The 22,926-nt window shown below is 35.5% G+C and overlaps 4 long non-coding RNA genes across 4 annotated transcripts; all 4 read right to left on the reverse strand.

The window, feature by feature from the left end:
- Nucleotides 1-10,554: 10,554 nt before the first annotated feature.
- On the reverse strand, nt 10,555-11,648 carry LOC140546414 (uncharacterized). Its single transcript, XR_011978335.1, has 2 exons — nt 11,551-11,648; nt 10,555-11,265 (listed from the first exon to the last, which is right to left on the reverse strand). It is a non-coding gene; the product is annotated as an uncharacterized lncRNA (long non-coding RNA).
- Nucleotides 11,649-12,315: 667 nt separating this feature from the next.
- On the reverse strand, nt 12,316-13,292 carry LOC140546418 (uncharacterized). Its single transcript, XR_011978339.1, has 2 exons — nt 13,174-13,292; nt 12,316-12,916 (listed from the first exon to the last, which is right to left on the reverse strand). It is a non-coding gene; the product is annotated as an uncharacterized lncRNA (long non-coding RNA).
- Nucleotides 13,293-16,201: 2,909 nt separating this feature from the next.
- Nucleotides 16,202-18,337, reverse strand: LOC140546423 (uncharacterized). Its single transcript, XR_011978345.1, has 2 exons — nt 18,267-18,337; nt 16,202-16,797 (listed from the first exon to the last, which is right to left on the reverse strand). It is a non-coding gene; the product is annotated as an uncharacterized lncRNA (long non-coding RNA).
- Nucleotides 18,338-19,816: 1,479 nt separating this feature from the next.
- Nucleotides 19,817-20,696, reverse strand: LOC140546412 (uncharacterized). The gene is made up of 2 exons (XR_011978333.1): nt 20,621-20,696; nt 19,817-20,372 (listed from the first exon to the last, which is right to left on the reverse strand). It is a non-coding gene; the product is annotated as an uncharacterized lncRNA (long non-coding RNA).
- Between the last annotated feature and the right edge of the window lie 2,230 nt (nt 20,697-22,926).

Here is a 22,926-nt window from a genome sequence, read left to right on the forward strand (position 1 = left end):
CGGTCAGTTGGGTTACAGCATTTCAAGCTCCATACAAGGTATTTGCAACAAGTAATGGGTCTGATCTGTTCACCTGTTTAACTCCTGAATAGCTGATAGTTATTAATACAGGGAAGCCAATTAGAGAACATGTCTAAAGATGCTTCTGTGGGCCTAATTTCTATGTTTTAACCCCAGTTTTTCTGTGTTTTAACCCCAGTGATTAACTCGAGTCACTTAAAAACATTCACAGATGTAAAATATTTGTGTATTGATTAACTAAAAATTGATTAATTTAAAATACACCATGTGTTCAAAAGCATCTAAATGTTAAATAGGTTAATTAAATAATTTCAGTTATTATTAAATTTTTAATTCTGCACTTTCATGAGAAATTTGTATTGTATATTATACAGCTAGAAACATTTTGAACATTGAACACACTGATGTATCTGCACTGTTGAAAAAAATATATGTAATGTCTGGTTCTTGTTGCTTTGACAGAAGATGGGTGGTAAAAGTAGCAACCTATACGTGGTTGATGGGAAGGCTGTTGCTGTTTCAGGAGGCTCATGTGTTGTCATCAAAGATCCCAGGTTATTCTCCAGTGGTGAAGGATCAGCCAGCACTGTGGCCAACGCAACAGAAAAGAAACTGAGAATCTTCTACCACAAAGAAAAGCTCAAGATTGAAGACCTGCTGGATTCCACCAAGAAGGTCTTCAAACCTAAAGCAGAGATGCCCTTTATCGACCTGCCACCAAGCCTGCACCTTGAATCTCCAGTTCTGGAGGAAGGCTTTGCCAGCATCCTTGTTGCAGAAGACGGTGATGTTTACGTCGAGACCATCGCCCTGAATTTTGAAGTACCACACGGCGCATGCTGCATTGTGACCGCCAGCAAAGAGGTTAAGTTCAGGAAACCTGATGGAGGGATCTGGATCGATGAGGCTGGTCATGACCATAGCCCTAAGTGATCCAGAGTCTGGAGGCTAAGGTTTTAGGGAGCTGAGAGAATGATTGTCTTCAGTCTTAATGATACTTAAGTTAGATTTTATTGTTTGCAGTTGCACTTCATCTACACAATCATTACATTGATTAATTGAATTAAACTGTTAATCATTATTCTTTTTTCAAGAAATAATAAACATTGCAACTTTGTTTCACTGTTCATCGTTCTTTGTTTTATTGCAAATCTTATCTTTAGATGTCTACAATAATATAAATACAGCGTAAGTATAGTTTGTGTAGTTAATTTAAGCTGATAGAGCTGTCCATTTCATCTAAATCTACACTACTCACCTTTCTTTGCTGCCCTTCCAGATGTTGAACTGCAAGAAACTGTACACTTATTTTTAACCTTTATATTACACCAAACTATCATGTGCATATGACCTGAAAATGTACAATAAATGTTTTATTAAAAAAATAAAATACTTGAAAATGAATTGGGACTTTATTGATCTAACACTGATCTGATTATGATTGTGAGGGAGAAAAAACTGATAGCATAATAATTTAACAATCAGTGAGAGAAAATAAAAAGCTATCCTAAGAAAACAAGTAGAGGCTCTTAAAATAAGTAAACAGTTCATAAGAATGTTCTTAAAACTATTCTTTAAAAACGTTAAGTCCTCAATTTTTAAAGAACATTTTTAAAGAACCTTTTTTTTTAAAGAACGTTTTAATTATTTTCTTAAGATCTTCTTAAAACAACAGGGATAGTTTTTTTGTTTAGGTCAATTGTAACATAGTCTTTCATGCTGTAGTTCACCGCTTATCATAAACAATGCAAATTTTAAAAAATGTTTTTGACAATATTATTTATTTTTTTAAGTGGAAATTTAAGAAATACAATTAGATAATTCTTACGATTTTTAAAGAATACAAATGTATCTTATTTTTTTTTTTCATAGTCAAGAAGTCAAGAAAAAAGGCATGTATAAAACAAATTTCTTTCATCACACACATTTCTGAATCCAGCCCCAGATTCTAAATAGCTTAATTGAAATTGCTTTTAATAATCATGAAGCTCAAGACTGAATTGCACATTCATACAACACAATATCTTCATAGATACAACACATGTCATAGGATTATCATTTCTGAACTTTAAAATGTATTTTTGTAAATATTGAAAATTAACTGGAAGTTGATCAAACTGATTCAATGGCTTTCTCAAGATGGCCATGTTGGCTAAAAGGCTTGGTCAGGCTGGTCATGCTTCCTAAACCAGATGGTCAGTCAGAGCAGTGTATTGATCAGATTCATTTATCAGATCATTAGTAATACTAGCATCAATTACTTTGGCTTGTTTAGAGTGTAAATAACTGTGCTACCCCCTGTGGCCAAACTCAGAATTACAGCAGCCCTGTTCCTAAAGGCATTTCAAACTGATCTCAGAACAGTTTAACACTATTTATGCCACGTCATTGGTGTACCAACAGGGTACATCTAATTCTCCACTGGAGATAAAGCACAAAGCACTGTGGCCAATGCTACAGAAAAGAAGCTAGGACATTTCTTCCATAAAAAAGAGCTGTTGGATTCAGATATCACAAAGAAGATCTTTAAATTCAAAACACACACTTTTATGTCCCCAATACTTTTGTCAATATTCTGTATAAAATAACAAAAATGCATTTGCAATGATGAATCATGTTTTTCTGAAGAAGGTTGTGAAAGAAGCTCAAAGAATTGATGTAATGAAGTCTGAGGAGGAGCAACACCTGCTATATAAACCGCCTGCACTCGTCCAGAGCATCACATTTTCAGCTTCAGAGACCGGTCAGACGGGTTACAGTGGCCTTTCAAGGTCTGTACCAGGTATTTTACAACATCTAATGGATCTGATCTGTTCACCTGTTTAACTCCTGAATAGCTGATAGTTATTAATGCAGTGAAGCCAATAAGAGAATATGTCTAAAAGTGCTTCTGTGGGCCTAATTTTTGTGTTGCTGTTTTAACTCCAGATGTTATTGATATGTATTACTCCAGATGTTAATTGTGCATTTAGAAACTAATAGCTAACAATTTGAAGTACAGCATGTGTTAAATATTTTTAAAAAATGTTACTCTTTTTAAAACCTAGAAAGTAACAACATAAACACTGAATAGGTTCATTAAATGAATAAAATACATGTTTTACTTCAATTTAAACCTCAAAACACTTCCAACTCACCCTAATTTCTTTACTTGGAACTGATAAACCATTTTACAGTGTCATTTATTTTACACTTAGTATTAATCAGTTCTTTAAAACTGAAAAGTTGAAAAACTATTCATTTAATTTCTGGTTCTTGTTGCTTTGACAGAAGATGGGTAGTAGAATTAGTATCATGGACATGCAGGATGGGACTGGAATTTATGTTTCAGGAGGCTCATGTGTTAACATCAGAGAGTACAGGTCATTCTCCAGCGGTGAAGGATCAGCCAGCACTGTGGCCAACGCAACAGGAAAGAAACTGAGGATCTTCTACCACAAAGAAAAGCTCAAATTTGAAGACCTGCTGGATTCCACCAAGAAGGTCTTCAAACCTAAAGCAGAGATGCCCTTTATCGACCTGCCACCAAGCCTGCACCTTAAATCTCCAGTTCTGGAGGAAGGCTTTGCCAGCATCTTTGTTGCAGATCCAGAAGATGGTGAGGTTTACGTTGAGACCATCGCTCTGAATTTTGAAGTACCACACGGCGCATGCTGCATTGTGACCGCCAGCAAAGAGGTTAAGTTCAGGAAACCTGATGGAGGGATCTGGATCGATGAGGATGGCAATGACCATAGCCCTAAGTGATCCAGAGTCTGGAGGCTAAGGTTTTAGGGAGCTGAGAGAATGATTGTCTTCAGTCTTAATGATACTTAAGTTACATTTTATTGTTTGCAGTTGCACTTCATCTACAAACATGATCATTACATTGATTAATTAAATTAAACTGTTTAATCATTATTCTTTTTCAAGAAATAATAAACATTGCAACTTTGTTTCACTGTTCATCGTTCTTTGTTTTATTGCAAATCTTATCTTTAGATGTCTACAATAATATAAATACAGCGTAAGTATAGTTTGTGTAGTTAATTTAAGCTGATAGAGCTGTTCGTCAATTTCATCAATCTAAATCTACACTACTCACCTTTCTTTGCTGCCCTTCCAGATGTTGAACTGCAAGAAACTGTACACTTATTTTTAACCTTTATATTACACCAAACTATCATGTGCATATGACCTGAAAACGTAAAATAAATGTTTTATTAGAAAAATAAAATACTTGGAAAATGAATTGGGACTTTATTGATCTAACACTGATCTGATTATGATTGTGAGGGAGAAAAAACTGATAGCATAATAATTTAACAATCAGTGAGAGAAAATAAAAAGCTATCCTAAGAAAACAAGTAGAGGCTCTTAAAATAAAAAAGTAAACAGTTCATTAGAATGTTCTTAAAACTATTCTTTAAAAACCTTAAGTCCTCAATTTTTAAAGAACGTTTTTAAAGAACCTTTTTTTTTAAAGAACATTTTAATTATTTTCTTAAGATCTTCTTAAGACAACAGGGATTGTTTTCTTGTTTAGGTCAATTGTAACATAGTCTTTCATGCTGTAGTTCACCCCTTATCATAAACAATGCAAATTTAAAAAAATGTTTTTGACAATATTATTTATTTTTTTAAGTGGAAATTTAAGAAATACAATTAGATAATTCTTACGATTTTTAAAGAATACAAATGTATCTTATTTTTTTTTTCATAGTCAAGAAGTCAAGAAAAAAGGCATGTATAAAACAAATTTCTTTCATCACACACATTTCTGAATCCAGCCCCAGATTCTAAATAGCTTAATTGAAATTGCTTTTAATAATCATGAAGCTCAAGACTGAATTGCACATTCATACAACACAATATCTTCACAGAAACAACACGTCATAGGATTATCATTTCTGAACCTTTAAAAATTTATTTTTGTAAATATTGGAAATTAACTGGAAGTTGATCAAACTGATCCAATGGCTTTCTCAAGATGGCCATGTTGGCTAAAAGGCTTGGTCAGGCTGGTCATGCTTCCTAAACCAGATGGTCAGTCAGAGCAGCGTATTGATCAGATTCATTTATCAGATCATTAGTAATACTAGCATCAATTACTTTGGCTTGTTTAGAGTGTAAATAACTGTGCTACCCCCTGTGGCCAAACTCAGAATTACAGCAGCCCTGTTCCTAAAGGCATTTCAAACTGATCTCAGAACAGTTTAACACTATTTATGCCACGTCATTGGTGTACCAACAGGGTACATCTAATTCTCCACTGGAGATAAAGCACAAAGCACTGTGGCCAATGCTACAGAAAAGAAGCTAGGACATTTCTTCCATAAAAAAGCTGTTGGATTCAGATATCACAAAGAAGATCTTTAAATTCAAAACACACACTTTTATGTCCCCAATACTTTTGTCAATATTCTGTATAAAATAACAAAAATGCATTTGCAATGATGAATCGTGTTTTTCTGAAGAAGGTTGTGAAAGAAGCTCAAAGAATTGATGTAATGAAGTCTGAGGAGGAGCAACACCTACTATATAAACCGCCTGCACTCGTCCAGAGCATCACATTTTCAGCTTCAGAGACCGGTCAGACGGGTTACAGTGGCCTTTCAAGGTCTGTACCAGGTATTTTACAACATCTAATGGATCTGATCTGTTCACCTGTTTAACTCCTGAATAGCTGATAGTTATTAATGCAGTGAAGCCAATAAGAGAATATGTCTAAAAGTGCTTCTGTGGGCCTAATTTTTGTGTTGTTGTTTTAACTCCAGATGTTATTGATATGTATTACTCCAGATGTTAATTGTGCATTTAGAAACTAATAACTAACAATTTGAAGTACAGCATGTGTTAAATATTTTTTTAAAATGTTACTCTTTTTAAAACCTAGAAAGTAACAACATAAACGCTGAATAGGTTCATTAAATGAATAAAATACATGTTTTACTTCAATTTAAACCTCAAAACACTTCCAACTCACCCTAATTTCTTTACTTGGAACTGATAAACCATTTTACGGTGTCATTTATTTTACACTTAGTATTAATCAGTTCTTTAAAACTGAAAAGTTGAAAAACTATTCATTTAATTTCTGGTTCTTGTTGCTTTGACAGAAGATGGGTAGTAGAATTAGTATCATGGACATGCAGGATGGGACTGGAATTTATGTTTCAGGAGGCTCATATGTTAACATTAGAGAGTACAGGTCATTCTCCAGCGGTGAAGGATCAGCCAGCACTGTGGCCAACGCAACAGGAAAGAAACTGAGGATCTTCTACCACAAAGAAAAGCTCAAACTTGAAGACCTGCTGGATTCCACCAAGAAGGTCTTCAAACCTAAAGCAGAGATGCCCTTTATCGACCTGCCACCAAGCCTGCACCTTAAATCTCCAGTTCTGGAGGAAGGCTTTGCCAGCATCTTTGTTGCAGATCCAGAAGATGGTGAGGTTTACGTTGAAACCATCGCCCTGAATTTTGAAGTACCACACGGCGCATGCTGCATTGTGACCGCCAGCAAAGAGGTTAAGTTCAGGAAACCTGATGGAGGGATCTGGATCGATGAGGCTGGTCATGACCATAGCCCTAAGTGATCCAGAGTCTGGAGGCTAAGGTTTTAGGGAGCTGAGAGAATGATTGTCTTCAGATTGATACTTAAGTTAGATTTTATTGTTTGCAGTTGCACTTCATCTACAAACACGATCATTACATTGATTAATTAAATTAACATGTTAATCATTTTTTTTCAAGAAAAAATAAACATTGCAACTTTGTTTCACTGTTTGTCGTTCATTGTTTTATTGCAAATCTTATCTTTAGATGTATACAATAATATAAATACAGCGTAAGTATAGTTTGTGTAGTTAATTTAAGCTGATAGAGCTGTCCATTTCATCAATCTAAATCTACACTACTCACCTTTCTTTGCTGCCCTTCCAGATGTTGAACTGCAAGAAACTGTACACTTATTTTTAATCTTTATATTACACCAAACTATCATGTGCATATGACCTGAAAATGTAGAATAAATGTTTTGTTATTAGAAAAATGAAATACTTGGAAAATGAATTGGGACTTTATTGATCTAACACTGATCTGATTATGATTGTGAAAGAGAGAAAAACAGTAGTATAATAACATTAATATAATAATCAGTGGGAGAAAATAAAAATATCTAAAAGCTTTCCTAAGAAAACACGTAGAGGCTCTTAAAATAAAGAGTAAACAGTTCATAAGAATGTTCTTAAAAACTGTTCTTCAAAAACCTTAAATCCTTAATTTTTTTTAAGATTTCTTAAGATCTTCTTAAGACACTCTGGATTGTTTTCTTGTTTAGGTCAATTGTAACAGTCTTTCAAGCTGCAGTTCACTGCTTATCATAAACAATTTGTACTTTTCTAATATTGAGTTAAACATTTGCAGTGGAGAAGAAAATGGATGACAATCAGAATAAAACTAAGCCTTCAAACCTGTTTAGTAAACAAGAGTGAACTGATAATTTTAGAGGCTCATCTATTGAACTCATACACTTTTATACTACACAGACAAGCATGAGGCTATTGTAATGTTGAAAATATGTTAAAAAGAGAGTTTCTGAGCATATAATTTATTTTTAAAAGTGAAAAATTAAGAAATACAATCTGAAAATTTTTACAATTTCTACAGAATATAAATATCTTATTTTTTTCATAGGCATGAAGTCAAGAAAAAAGGCATGTCTAAAATGAATTTCTTTCATCACATACACATTTCTGAATCCGGCCTCAGATTCTAAATAGCACAATTGAAATTGCTTTTAATAATCATGAAGCTCAAGACTGAATTGCACATTCATACAACACAATATCTTCACAGATACAACACAATATCTTCACAGATACAACACATATGTCGTAGGATTATCAATTCTGAACTTTAAAAATGTATTTTTGTAAATTTTTGAAAATTAACTGGAAGTTGATCAAACTGATCCAATGGCTTTCTCAAGATGGCCATGTTGGTTAAAAGGCTTGGTCAGGCTGGTCATGCTTCCTAAACCAGATGGTCAGTCAGAGCAGAGCATTGATTAGATTATTTTTTCAGATCATTTGTAATATTTGTAATAACAGTTTAACACTATTTATGCCACATCATTGGTGTACCAACAGGGTACATCTAATTCTCCACTGGAGATAAATCACAACGCACTGTGGCCAATGCTACAGAAAAGAAGCTAAGACATTTCTTCCATAAAAACGTTTATGTCCCCAATACTTTTGTCAATATTGTGTGTAAAATAACAAAAATGCATTTGCAATGATGAATCGTGTTTTTCTGAAGAAGGTTGTGAAAGAAGCTCAAAGAATTGATGTAATGAAGTCTGAGGAGGAGCAACACCTACTATATAAACCGCCTGCACTCGTCCAGAGCATCACATTTTCAGCTTCAGAGACCGGTCAGACGGGTTACAGTGGCCTTTCAAGGTCTGTACCAGGTATTTTACAACATCTAATGGATCTGATCTGTTCACCTGTTTAACTCCTGAATAGCTGATAGTTATTAATGCAGTGAAGCCAATAAGAGAATATGTCTAAAAGTGCTTCTGTGGGCCTAATTTTTGTGTTGCTGTTTTAACTACAGATGTTATTGATATGTATTACTCCAGATGTCCAGATGTGCATTTATAAACTAATACTTAACAATTTGAAGTGCAGAATATAAAAAATACTCTTTTTAAAACCTAGAAAGTAGCAACATAAACGCTAAATAGGTTCATTAAATGAATAAAATACATGTTTTACTTCAATTTAAACCTCAAAACACTTTAACTCACCCTATTTTTTTTAGTTCAAACTGATAAACCATTTTACGGTGTCATTTATTTTGCACTTAGTATTAATCAGTTCTTACTACATTTTAAATTCTGCACTTTCATGAGAAATCTGTGTTGTATATTGTAGCTAGAAATGTTTTGAACATTGAACACACTGATGTATCTGTACTGTTGTTGAAAAACTATTCCTTTAATGTCTGGTTCTTGTTGCTTTGACAGAAGATGGGTGGTACAAGTAGCATCATGCACGTGCAAGATGGGAAGGCTGTTATTATTTCAGGAGGCTCATGTGTTGTTGTCAAAGATCCCATGTCATTCTCCAGCGGTGAAGGATCAGCCAGCACTGTGGCCAACGCAACAGGAAAGAAACTGAGAATCTTCTACCACAAAGAAAAGCTCAAGATTGAAGACCTGCTGGATTCCACCAAGAAGGTCTTCAAACCTAAAGCAGAGATGCCCTTTATCGACCTGCCACCAAGCCTGCACCTTGAATCTCCAGTTCTGGAGGAAGGCTTTGCCAGCATCCTTGTTGCAGAAGATGGTGATGTTTACGTCGAGACCATCGCCCTGAATTTTGAAGTACCACACGGCGCATGCTGCATTGTGACCACCAGCAAAGAGGTCAAGTTCAGGAAACCTGATGGAGGGATCTGGATCGATGAGGCTGGTCATGACCATAGCCCTAAGTGATCCAGAGTCTGGAGGCTAAGGTTTTAGGGAGCTGAGAGAATGATTATCTTCAGTCTTAATGATACTTAAGTTAGATTTTATTGTTTGCAGTTGCACTTCATCTTCACAATCATTACATTGATTAATCAAACTGGTAATCATTCTTTTTTTTTTTAAACAAAAAACAATAAAACCTTGCAACCCTTGCATCTTTGTTTTACTGTTATTCATTTTTTATTCTATATCACATTTCTTTTTTTAACTATTTATTTATACATGGCTTTTAAGTACAGGACATATATTTAGACTAATGACATTTCTGTGCTGCCCTTAGAGATGTTGAACTGCAACAAATTATACACTTTCTTTAGCCTTTATATTACACCATATGATCATGCGCATATGACCTGAAAACATAAAATAAATGTTTTATTATTAGAAAAGTTACATAATTTTAACAAAAAGCTTAATAGAATAATAATAATCAAATAATAAATAATAATAATATTTTTATTCTAATATTTTTAATAATAATATTTATTATTATTATAAATAATAATAAAAGGAGCTTAATATAATAATAAAACAACATAAACATAATAATCAGTAGTAGAAAAATATTCATACTTCATTATTCCTACTCTTACCAGCATTTCCCAGCTTATCAGAAACAATGCAAAATAACATTTTTAATTTTCCGATACTGAAATAAACAAGAGTGAATTGTGAATTGTTTTCGTATAGACACCAACAGTGCTTTTTGATCTAATATAATATCTATTTTTTATTAGGCACAAGGTCAAGAAATAATGCATGTCTAAACATTTTTTTTTTCATCAGACAGTTTTCTGAATTTGGCCACAGATTCTAAATAGCTCAATTGAAATGAATCATCTTGAAGCTTAAGAATGAATTGTACATTTATATAACACAATGGCATGACGGAAACAAAAAATTATATGTCATAGAATCTTATAAAATTCCTGTGAACTCCATACTACAGTCATGTCATGTACATACAATTCAATATTAGTATAATAATAGCGAAAAAAAGATTGGCAAACAATGAATGAAGTAAAATATTTATTTTTATTCTGGATTAAAACAATCCATTGCACCAAAAGGTAAAGAGATAATTTCTAAAAGAATTAACATCAAGCTTTTTGTTTGTCTATGCAGTGCAACTGCAAAAAAATACAATCATCATCTGAAATATAACTCAGCTCATAAGCATTTCAGCTTCCAGATTTTAGATCATTATATGTAATGGTCTTCACCATCCTCATCGATCCAGACCCCTGCACCACTCTTCCGGATCTTGATCTCCTTGTTAGCCGTCACAATGCAGCCGTGGGGAAGCTCATAATTCAGGGAGATGGTCTCTCCAAAAGCTTCACCACGTCGTCTTTCTATAAAAAAGATGCTGGCCAAGCCTTTCTCCAGACCAATAACTTCAAAGTGATTGTATAATGGCAGGTCAACAAATTCCATCCCGGTATTGGGTTTGAAGACCATCTTGGAGGGGTCTGAATTGGATCTCTGCAGCAGGTCTTCAAGCTTGATCTTCTGTTTGTGGTAGAAAACTCTCAGCTTCTTTCCTGATGCGTTGGCCACAGTGCTCCTTGGTCCAGCATTGCCTACACTGGAAAATGTCACGTTATTTGTTCTAATGCTGACGACCCTTCCACATTCACAGCGTACACTGCTACTGATTCCAACGTTGCCCACTGAGTGGATGCTTGCAGAGCCGCCCATCTTCTCTCAATAAAGCTAACCAGAATCTGAAATCAAAGTGCTCGTTTTCACACAGGTCAGCTACCCTGATGATTATAATACTCAGATAAAAACTGCAGTAAATGTCTCAGCAGTGCAATAAACATTTCTTTGTACAAAGGTTGAGTTAATTTTAGTAAAAAAAAGTAATTTGACCGGTATGATAGAAACATGAAGCTTTTTTAAACATTTTCTATTTCGCTACACAATGTGTGAAGAAATATCAGCTATGTAGAAGATAAACAGGTAAACAGATCAGATCCTTTACCCTGTGATGGTAATTAATAATTTACCTTGTGTAGAGCTTAATTGGTCACTATAACCCCCTCTGATGTGGTGTACTGCTTTGGATGCCTGCAGGACAGTTTATATAGTGGGTGTTGCTTCACTGCTGACTTTGTTGGAATTATTTTTTTTTTTGCCCTTCTTTCACAACTTTATTTCACAACATTGATTTGTCATCCCCATCATCCCCATTGTCATTTTATATATATATATATATATATATATATATATATATATATATATATATATATATATATATATATGACGACAACAGTTGTAAAAAGCGCTATACAAATAAGAGTTTTTCCAGCTTTAAGTATGCCTCGGCTTGACCCAAATCCTTTATCCATGGACATGCGTGCACACTCCTTTTTTTAGTATTTTGTAAGTGTTTAAGAGCACCTGTAAAGGGTGGTGCTCAGCATATCATTATCGAGGTTCAGCCTCCAAAAATCATTGGTTCATTTTTCTAAATCATATATTAACTGTCTCTATTGTCTCTTCCCTATCTCTCTAAAGGGAAGACCTTGCTGTAAGGATTTGACTGCAGTCAGTGACAAGAGCATACAAGCCCTAAAATGTAAATGGACGTAAATGGATCCAAATTAGGCACATAGATAAAACATTTAAAAAAAAACAGTTTCTACATATAAATATTAAGCAAAATTATCCAGCATTTCAATTTGTTTGTTGAAAAAAATGAGATGCTTTAGTAAAGTGATTTACAAGCAGTGTTAACTAACTGAATAAAAGAAGAGCAGAAGAATGAAAGCTTAAATATTTATAATTTATTTGTTTATTTTTGAGAAAAAGCAATCAGTTGCTTTAACATTTATTCAGCAGATTTTGCACTGACTATGAAGTATCATGAAGAGCGAAGGCAATCTTTCTCTCAGCTCTCCAGCATCTCAGCTTCCAGACTCTGGATCATTAGGGACTATGGTCATGGTCATTCTCATCCACCCACATCCCTCCATCAGGCTTCCTGAACTTGACCTCTTTGCCAGCGGTCACAATGCAGCATGCGCCGTGCGGTACTTCAAAATTCAGAGAGATTGTCTCAACGTAAACATCACCATCTTCTGCAACAAAGACGCTGGCAAAGCCTTGCTCCACAGTTGGGGCTTCAAGGTGCTGCTTTGGTGGCAGGTCGATGAAGCTCAACTCTGATTTAGGTTTGAAGATCTTCTTGGCAGCCTTTGAATCCAGCAGGTCTTCAAGACGGAGCTTTTCTTTGTGGTAGTAAATTCTCAGCTTCTTTCCTGTTGCGTTGGCCACAGTGCTGGCTGATCCATCACTAAGGCATTTACAGTTGCCTGAATTCACGTTGGAGCTTGCACCACCCATTTTTTCTCAAAGCAACAAGCCAACAACCTAAAAGCATAGTGATTTTTTAAAACCATGTAGCTACATTGTTGTTCATACATCAAGTTCATACATTTATATGGGTATTATGGGATTAACTATTCTGTGAATACATTTTTATTCAACTTAAATGAAGGGAGTGTCCTTGTACAGAAACATGAAGCATAGACTTCTCTAATCAGCTACACTGTATTGAGCAAAATCAGTTATTAAGAAGATAAACAGGTAAACAGGTTGGATTAATTAGATAAATAATAGTAAATTACCTGATATTGAGCTTAAAAGGTCTTTGTAACCCCTCTGACCGGTCTCTGAAGCTGAAGTGCAGGACAGTTTATGCAACAGGTGTTGCTTCACCTCAGACTTAATTTGAGCAATGCTTTAAATGTCTTTCAAAATGTTCTCTAAAAAAAAACATGATTCATTGCTTCTTAACACATCATCTTTCATCTCATTCATTGTTTCTGCTTTTTCTTTTTTCATTTACAACAAAACTTTATGAAAACAATTTTAAACAAAACATTTTCACTTAAATATAACTGAGAACATCAGCTTTAAATAGTTTTAGTTTCTGAGATTTTAATAAACTAAACACATATCAGACTCTCAGTAACATCATTAATATTGATGTAGCAGCATCTGAACATTCAGTAGATTAGCACTAGACATTCACTGAAGACCTGAGGAATTCAGTTGTTCTTCAGTTCATTTTGCCAGGATGAGGGTTATGAATAGGGACAGGGTTAGGGTCAAGATGAGGATGAGGGTTAGGTTTTGGGTTGTGGTTAGGGTTAGGATTAAGGTTAGCCCAATTTAGGTTGTGGGTTAGACTGGGTTAGGATATTGAGTCTGCTTGATGTATCAGATCAAAAGTAAATCTACTTAATGTCAGTAATTCATTGCTACTGCACTGATATGCTCTTGATGCATTACCAATACTCTGTTAGTTTATTTATTAAGTTTAACAAATTTACTGATTTACTGTTTTAGTATTTCTTTGGTATCATAATTCAATCAAATCAAAGATGTATTTTCAAACAAGAATAAAAATGGACCAGCCCCTTCATACTTGATGGCAATGGTAAAAACCTGATCTGTACCGAAAGCCCTTTGAGTTTCAATTATTAACTATTAATAATCTACAGAAGAGAAGCATACAGGCTTTTTTCTGTCCAGGCACCAAAGTGGTATAACAAACTTTGCTTAAGTGTCTTAACTATAGAGTGTCTTGCTGTCTTCAAATGGTGACCCTTCTCTTCCAAGAAACCAAGAATCGCAAGGGGGACCCACCCTCCTCTCGTCATAACTATTCATAATTATTGACAAAAGTCAACAAACCATGTTGCACACCTAATGCTCAGGTGTGCAACGTGTTCCATCAATTAATTCCTCAGATTAGTTACTTTCCCATGTGGATAAAACAAAATACAATAAAACTATACATGCAAAAAGTGCAACAAACTTAAGAGTAGAGTTAAAAGGTAAACAGATTAGGTTAATTAGATGTTGTAAATTACTTTTTTTAGAGCTTTAAAGGTCACTGTAACCACTTTGACCAGTCTCTGAATATTTAGATGGGATGCTCTGGACAAGTGCAGGACAGTTTGTGTACCAGGTGTTGCTCCACCTCAGACTTCATTTATGCAATTCTTTGAGCTTCTTTCACAACTTTATCTAGAAAAACATGAATCATTCTTATGTAAGCATACTCGTATACACACACAGTTCTTTCTTATCTGTTGACTGACAGTTTGCTTCTATAGATCAGAATTTTCATTCCATGAAAGTGTTTCAATGCCTGTATGATGTTATTGTAACTCAAAACCTGAAAACATGTGATTTTTAATGTCACTCTCTGACTTTCCTAGACCATGTAACATCTGCTGAATGCTATATTCAGACAGAGCCCAATGAAAGGGAGGCCATTCAGAATGTCCCCAGACCAAATTCAGTTGAGGTCCTGGTTATGGCAGGCAGGTATTATTAACCACATTGTGTTGAACAGGCTGCAGTTTTGAATGCAAATCAAATGTTATGCTATTTATTCTATTATTTGACCTGTGTGAATCTTGGCCTTGTTTACAAAGAAGTTTGTTTGTTTTTTTTTATACAGAAGTTTTCTGCTGGACTTTAACCCAACACTGCAATTGATTTTGGGACATTTTCAGATTATGCTCATACCATTCCACCTATCTCTTGTGTCTTCCACTGCCAATTGAATTGCATATCTTGCATCCTGCTGAAATATTCTGCCAACCTTGAAAAGTAATGACCAACAGAGAGACCAGTTCCTAGATCTGTTTCAGTTCTAAACATAAAAGAAGTGGTAGGTAGGCCTCACCCCTAAAACATTTTCTGTGTAGCCTCTAAGATGTGTTACTGTTTCTTAACAAGTATATTTTTAACACATCTATTATTTTTCTTCTCCGTGTCCATTAACAACATAACTTTATGAACTGTTTTTTTCTTTACTTTAAAAGCATAACTGACAGCTTTAAATGGTTCTGGTGACAATTCATTTTGAGTTTTGAATAAACAACACTCCCTCTGTAACATCTCAACAACAATTCAAAGATGTAGCAACATTCAATGGACTAGCAAGAGACTTTTACTGAAGACTTCTACTGAATTCAGCTGTTTTTCACTTTATTTCGAGAGTTCAGATCTGTAGGTGTTCACCTAAAAAAAACACTGATAATCTACAATGTCTAATTCAGACCATCTCAACATCCTCAACCAGCTTCTATAAGCCTGCTGCTGACACCAGCCAAAACGGGAGCTTCACTGGGTTAGACAGAGATTAAGGGGCCAGGTTGAGGGTTAGGATTAGGTTTTGGGTTAAGGTTAGGGGTAGGATTGAGTCAGGATGAGAGTTAGGAATTGGATTTGGTTTAGGGTAAAGTTAGGATAAGGGCCAGGGTTAAGATTTGTTTAATTGAAGTCTACTTGATGTACTCCACTATCCTTTGTGATTCATGGAAGACAAGCATTCAGACTTTTTTATTTTGAACAATAACATAAAATAAAATATCAAAACATTACAATGTCTATATATACATTCTAAGCAGAATTGTACAACATTTAATTTGATTGTTGGAAAATTCATATGTTTTAGTCAAGAGGATGGCAACCAGGTGTGAGTGTAGCAGCCCTCTCCTGTTTTGAGAACACAAACTTGGGTATTCATTATCGATCATAGTCACTATGTTGTTTGTTTTTGTTTTGTTTTTTTTTGTGATTTACAGGCAGTTTTAGTTAAACCAACTGAATAAAAGAAGAGCAGAACAATGAAAGTTTTAGTTTTATTTGAGATTTATTTATTTATTTTTTAACATTTTAATTGCTTTAACATTTATTCAGCAGATTTTACACTGACTATAAAGTATAGCAAAGAGCGAAGACAATCTTTCTCTCAGCTCTCCAGTAGCTCAGCTTCCAGACTCTGGATCATTAGGGGCTATGGTCGTGGTCATTCTCATCCACCCACATCCCTCCACCAGGCTTCCTGAACTTGACCTCTTTGCTGGCGGTCACAATGCAGCATGCGCCATGCGGTATTTCAAAATTCAGGGCGATGGTCTCAACGTAAACATCACCATCTTCTGCAACAAAGACGCTGGCAAAGCCTTGCTCCACAGTTGGTGCTTTAAGGTGCTGCTTTGGTGGCAGGTCGATGAAGCTCAACTCTGATTTAGGTTTGAAGATCTTCTTGGCAGCCTTTGAATCCAGCAGGTCTTTCTGAGATACAGCTTTTCTTTGTGGTAGTAAATTCTCAGCTTCTTTCCTGTTGCGTTGGCCACAGTGCTGGCTGACCCATCACTGCTCCATGTCCTGTTGCCAGAATTCACATTGGATCTTCCACCACCCATTTTTCTCAAAGCAACAAGAACCTAAAAGCATAAAATGATTTTTTTATTAAACAGTGTAGAAACATTGTAGCAAAACTGGAAAGGTGGATAGAATAGACTAAAATAAGATTAAAAATATATACACATGGACAAAATTGTTGGTACCCCTCGGTTAATGAAAGAAAACCCACAATGGTCACAGAAATAACTTGAATCTGACAAAAGTAATAATAAATAAAAATTCCATAAAAACGAACAAAAGAAAATTTGACATTGATTTTGAACCATTGCTTCAACAAAATTATTTTAAAAAGTAAACTCATTAAACAGGCCTGATAAAAAATGATGGTGCCATTGAAAATAATGTGACCAAAAGGAAAATGTTAAATCAAGCTGTGTCCACTAATTAGCATCACAGGTGTCTACAATCCTGTAATCAGTCAGTGGGTCTATATATAGGGCTACAGGTAGTCACTGTGCTGTTTGGTGAGTATGGTGTGTACCACACTCAATATGGACCAGAGGAAGCGAAGAAAAGCATTGTCTCAGATTAGAAAGAAAATTATAGACAAGTGTGTTAAAGGTAAAGGTTATAAGACCATCTCCAAGCAGCTTGATGTTTCTGTGACTACAGTTGCACATATTATTCAGAAAGATCCATGGAACTGTAGCCAACCTCCTGGATGTGGCTGCAGGAAGAAAATTGATGACAAATCAAAGAGACAGATAATATGAATGGTAACAAACGAGCCCAGAAAAACGTCTAAAGAGATTAAAGGTGAACTTCAAGTTCAAGAAACAGTAGTGTCACATTGAACCATCCTTCATTGTTTGCGCCGAAGTGGACATCATGACATATGACCAAAGAAGACACCATTGTTGAAAACAAATCATAAAAAAGCCAGACTGGAATTTTACAAACTACATGCTGACAAGCCCCAAAGCCTCTGGGAGAATGTCCTGTGGACAGAAGAGACAGAAATGGAACTTTTTGGAACATGGAACGTGAGCTCTAGGTTCACAGACGGAAAAATGAAGCATATAAAGAAAAGAAAACTGTCCCTACTGTTAAACATGGAGGAGGCTCTGTTATGTTCTGGGGCTGCTTTGCTGCATCTGGCCCAGGGTGTCATGAATCTGTGCAGGGTACAATGAAATCTCAAGACTATCAAGGGAGTCTAGAGAGAAATGTGTTGCCCAGTGTCAGAAAACTTGGTCTCAGTCGCAGGTCATGGATCTTGCAACAGGATAATGACCCATTTTTATTTATTATTACTTTTGTCAGATTCAAGTTATTTCTGTGACCATTGTGGATTTTTCTTTCATTGACCGAGGTGTACTAACATTGTTGTCCATGTGTATAAAAGGTGTAATATAATTACATTTGCATGAAAGGCAGTGTGACCTTGCAAAGGAACATGAAGCATCTAAAGATGTTCTCTCAGTTTTAGTCAATATCAGATATTCAGAAGATAAACAGGTTAAAAGATTGATGTTATGTTGTAAATTACCTGGTATAGAGCTTGAAAGGTCACTGGAACCCCTTTGACCAATCTCTGAAGTTGCAGATGTGAGACTCCTGATGAATGCAGGACAGTTTAAATAGCAGGTGTTTCTCCACCTCAGACTTTTACATTTTTAGAAAACCATTATTCATTGTTTCTTAACACTGTCATCTCTTTTTTTCTCATCCATTGTTTCTGCTTTTTTCTCTTTTCGTTTACAGCAGAACTATTTGAACTAATTCCTAAACAAAACATTGTTTGCTTTACATTTACATTTGTTTTAAAAGCATGACTGAGAACATCAATTATTTAAATATTTTTGGTGACACTTTATTTGGGGTTTTGAATGAAAGAAATTAATTTCTTCATATGTTTTCATCCCACTAGGCTTAAATTCACTATTGGCAACTGAGGTTAGAGCCAGGCAGCATCAAGAAAATGGCATTAGTTACCTGCTGTGGACTGTTTGAGCTTACAGGAATGTTGTTTGCTCTAAAAAACACTGCTGATGGAAGCAGTCCTCACCCCACTGATTGTTTGCTTTTTTTTCTACATTGGTGACATTGTTGTTTATTTATCATTTGTAGATTAGCATTTAGAAGAAGTGTTCCTCTCGTCACAGCTATTCATAAATTATTGTTTCTTAACACTTATCTTTTTTAACACATTATTATTATTGTTATTAATAATATTTTCTCCGTGTCCATTAACAACTGTTTAATTTTTTTCTTTACTTTAAAAGCATAACTGACACCTTTAAATGGTTCTGGTGACAATGTATTTAGAGTTTTGAATAAACAACACTTTCCCTCTGTAACATCTCAACAACAATTCAAAGATGTAGCAACATTCAATGGACTAGCAAGAAACTTTTACTGAAGACTTCTGCTGAATTCAGCTGTTTTTCACTTTATTTCGAGAGTTCAGATCTGTAGGTGTTCACCTAAAAAAAACACTGATAATCTAACATGTCTAATTCAGACCATCTCAACATCCTCAACCAGCTTCTATAAGCCTGCTGCTGACACCAGCCAAAACGGGAGCTTCACTGGGTTAGACAGAGATTAAGGGGCCAGGTTGAGGGTTAGGATTAGGTTTTGGGTTAAGGCTAGGGGTAGGATTGAGTCAGGATGAGAGTTAGGAATTATATTTGGTTTGGGGTAAAGTTAGGATAAAGGCCAGGGTTAAGATTTGTTTAATTGAAGTCTACTTGATGTACTCCACTATCCTTTATGATTCACGGAAGACAAGCATTCAGACTTTTTTATTTTGAACAATAAATTAAAATGCAATATTAAAACATTACAATGTCTATATATACATTCTAAGCAGAATTGTACAACATTTAATTTGATTGTTGGAAAATTCATATGTTTTAGTCAAGAGGATGGAAACCAGGTGTGAGTGTAGCAGCCCTCTCCTGTTTTGAGAACACAAACTTGGGTATTCACCATCGATCATAGTCACTATGTTGTTTGTTTTTGTAAGGTTTTTTAGTGATTTACAGGCAGTTTTAGTTAAACCAACTGAATAAAAGAAGAGCAGAACAATGAAAGTTTTTTTTTAACATTTTAATTGCTTTAACATTTATTCAGCAGATATAAAGTATAGCGAAGAGCGAAGACAATCTTTCTCTCAGCTCTCCAGCATCTCAGCTTCCAGACTCTGGATCACTAGGGACTATGGTCATGGTCATTCTCATCCACCCACATCCCTCCACCAGGCTTCCTAAACTTGACCTCTTTGCTGGCGGTCACAATGCAGCATGCGCCGTGTGGTACTTCAAAATTCAGAGCAATGGTCTCAATGTAAACCTCACCGTCTTCTGCAACAAAGACACTGGCAAAGCCTTGCTCCACAGTTGGGGCTTCAAGGTGCTGCTTTGGTGGCAGGTCGATGAAGCTCAACTCTGATTTAGGTTTGAAGATCTTCTTGGCAGCCTTTGAATCCAGCAGGTCTTCAAGACGGAGCTTTTCTTTGTGGTAGTAAATTCTCAGCTTCTTTCCTGTTGCGTTGGCCACAGTGCTGGCTGACCCATCACTGCTCCATGTCCTGTTGCCTGAATTCACGTTGGAGCTTCCACCACCCATTTTCTCTTAAAGCAACAAAACCCTAAAAGCATAATATGATTCTTTATTAAACAGTGTAGCAACATTGTAGCAAAACTGGAAAGGTGCATCGAATAGAATAAAAAAAGATTTAATATATATATGGTGTAACATATTACTGAAATTTGTCTGAAGGGTAATGTGATCTTGCAAAAAAACATGAAGCATCTAAAGATGTTCTCTCAGTATTAGTCAATATCAGATATTCAGAAGATAAACAGGTTAAGAGATTGATGTGATGTTGTAAATTACCTGGTATAGAGCTTGAAAGGTCACTGGAACCTCTTTGACCAATCTCTGAGGCTACGGATGCGATACTCTCGACAAATGCAGGACAGTTTAAATAGCAGGTGTTGCTCCACCTCAGACTTTCACAACTTTTTTAGAAAACCATTATTCATTGTTTCTTAACACTTCATCTCTTTTTTTCTCTCATCCATTGTTTCTGCTTTTTTCTCTTTTCATTTACGGTAGAACTGTGTGAATTAAATAAACTTTTTTTACTTTACATTTATATTTTTTATGCTTTAAAAGCATGACTGAGAACATCAGCTTTAAATATTTTTGGTGACTTTATTTGTGGTATTGATTGAAAGAAATAAATCCCTTCATAGGCTTCACCAGTGGTCCTTGTGGCAAAGGAGCTCAATGCAAAGACACACCTGGATTAGTTACCTGCTGTGGACTGTTTGAGCTTACAGGAATGTTGTTTGCTCTAATAAACACTGCTGATGGAAGCAGTCCTTGCCCCACTCATTGTTTGCTTTTGTTTATCTACATTGGTGACATTGTTGTTTATTTATCATCTGTAGATTAGCATTTCAGACACCTTGAAGAAGTGTCTTGATGCCTGCATAAGGCTAGTTTAACTCAAAACTCAATAATTCAATTCAAGACTTGCAAGGGGGACCCATCCTCCTCTCGTCATAACTATTCATAAATTATTGACCAAAGTCAACAAACCATGTTGCACACATAATGCTCAGGTGTGCAACGTGTTCCATCAATTCATCCCTCAACTTAACTACTTCTCCCATTCCGCTGTTTCCACTGAAAATGTGGATCAAACAGAATACATTAAAAATATTTATAAAAAACTGTAAAAAAACAGAAGATAAACAAGTAAACAGATTAATTAGATCTTGTAAATTACTTTTTATAGAGCTTTAAAGGTCACTGTAACCACTTTGACCAGTCTCTGAATATTTAGATGCGATGTTCTGGACAAGTGCATGACAGTTTGTGTAGCAGGTGTTGCTCCACCTCAGACTTCATTTAAGCAATTCTTTGAGCTTCTTTCACAACTTTATCTAGAAAAACATGAATCATTCTTATGTAAGCATACTCGTATACGCACACAGTCCTTTCTTATCTGTTGACTGGCAGTTTGCTTCACAGGGCTTATTCTTACCACTATGGTAGCACATCAGATTTCCACTTTCGACAAAGTGCATCTAAAACAGTGGCCCTATTTGGTTTATCTGAAAATAAATCATAAAGAAGGAAGTTGGCAGCATGTTAGCACAAGGCATTATCTGTCCCTCAACCCCTTCACCGTCTTTACCAGTAGTCCTTGTGCCAAAAAAGCTAAATGCAAGCACATCTGGAAGGTTATCCAATGCCATAAGTAAGCAACATCCTTGAGTCTTGAGCTTGTGTTTTATAACACTGGGCTTAATAAGTGGCTATGGGCAACTGGGGGTAAAGCCAGACAGCATCGGGAAAATGGCATTTGTTACCTGCTGTGGACTGTGTGAGTTTACAGTGATGCCGTTTGGTCTAAAAAACACTACTGATGAAGCAGTTCTCACCCAACTGATTGGTTGCTGTTGTTTTACATACATTGTTGACATTGTTGTTTATTCTACATCTATAGATCAGAATTTTCATTCCATGAAAGTGTTTCAATGCCTGTATGATGTTATTGTAACTCAAAACCTGAAAACATGTGATTTTTAATGTCACTCTCTGACTTTCCTAGACCATGTAATATCTGCTGAATGCTATATTCAGACAGAGCCCAATGAAAGAGAGGCCATTCAGAATGTCCCCAGACCAAATTCAGTTGAGGTCCTGGTTATGGCAGGCAGGAATTATTTACCACATTGTGTTGAACAGGCTGCAGTTTTGAATGCAAATCAAATGTTATGCTATTTATTCTATTATTTGACCTGTGTGAATCTTGGCCTTGTTTACAAAGAAGTTTGTTTGTTTTTTTTATACAGAAGTTTTCTGCTGGACTTTAACCCAACACTGCAATTGATTTTGGGACATTTTCAGATTATGCTCATACCATTCCACCTATCTCTTGTGTCTTCCACTGCCAATTGAATTGCATATCTTGCATCCTGCTGAAATATTCTGCCAACCTTGAAAAGTAATGACCAACAGAGAGACCAGTTCCTAGATCTGTTTCAGTTCTAAACATAAAAGAAGTGGTAGGTAGGCCTCACCCCTAAAACATTTTCTGTGTAGCCTCTAAGATGTGTTACTGTTTCTTAACACGTATCAACACATCTATTATTTTTCTTCTCCGTGTCCATTAACAACATAACTGT

The sequence above is a fragment of the Salminus brasiliensis genome, chromosome 24 (genome assembly GCF_030463535.1).
Source record: "Salminus brasiliensis chromosome 24, fSalBra1.hap2, whole genome shotgun sequence".
NCBI classification, from domain to species: Eukaryota; Metazoa; Chordata; class Actinopteri; order Characiformes; family Bryconidae; genus Salminus; species Salminus brasiliensis.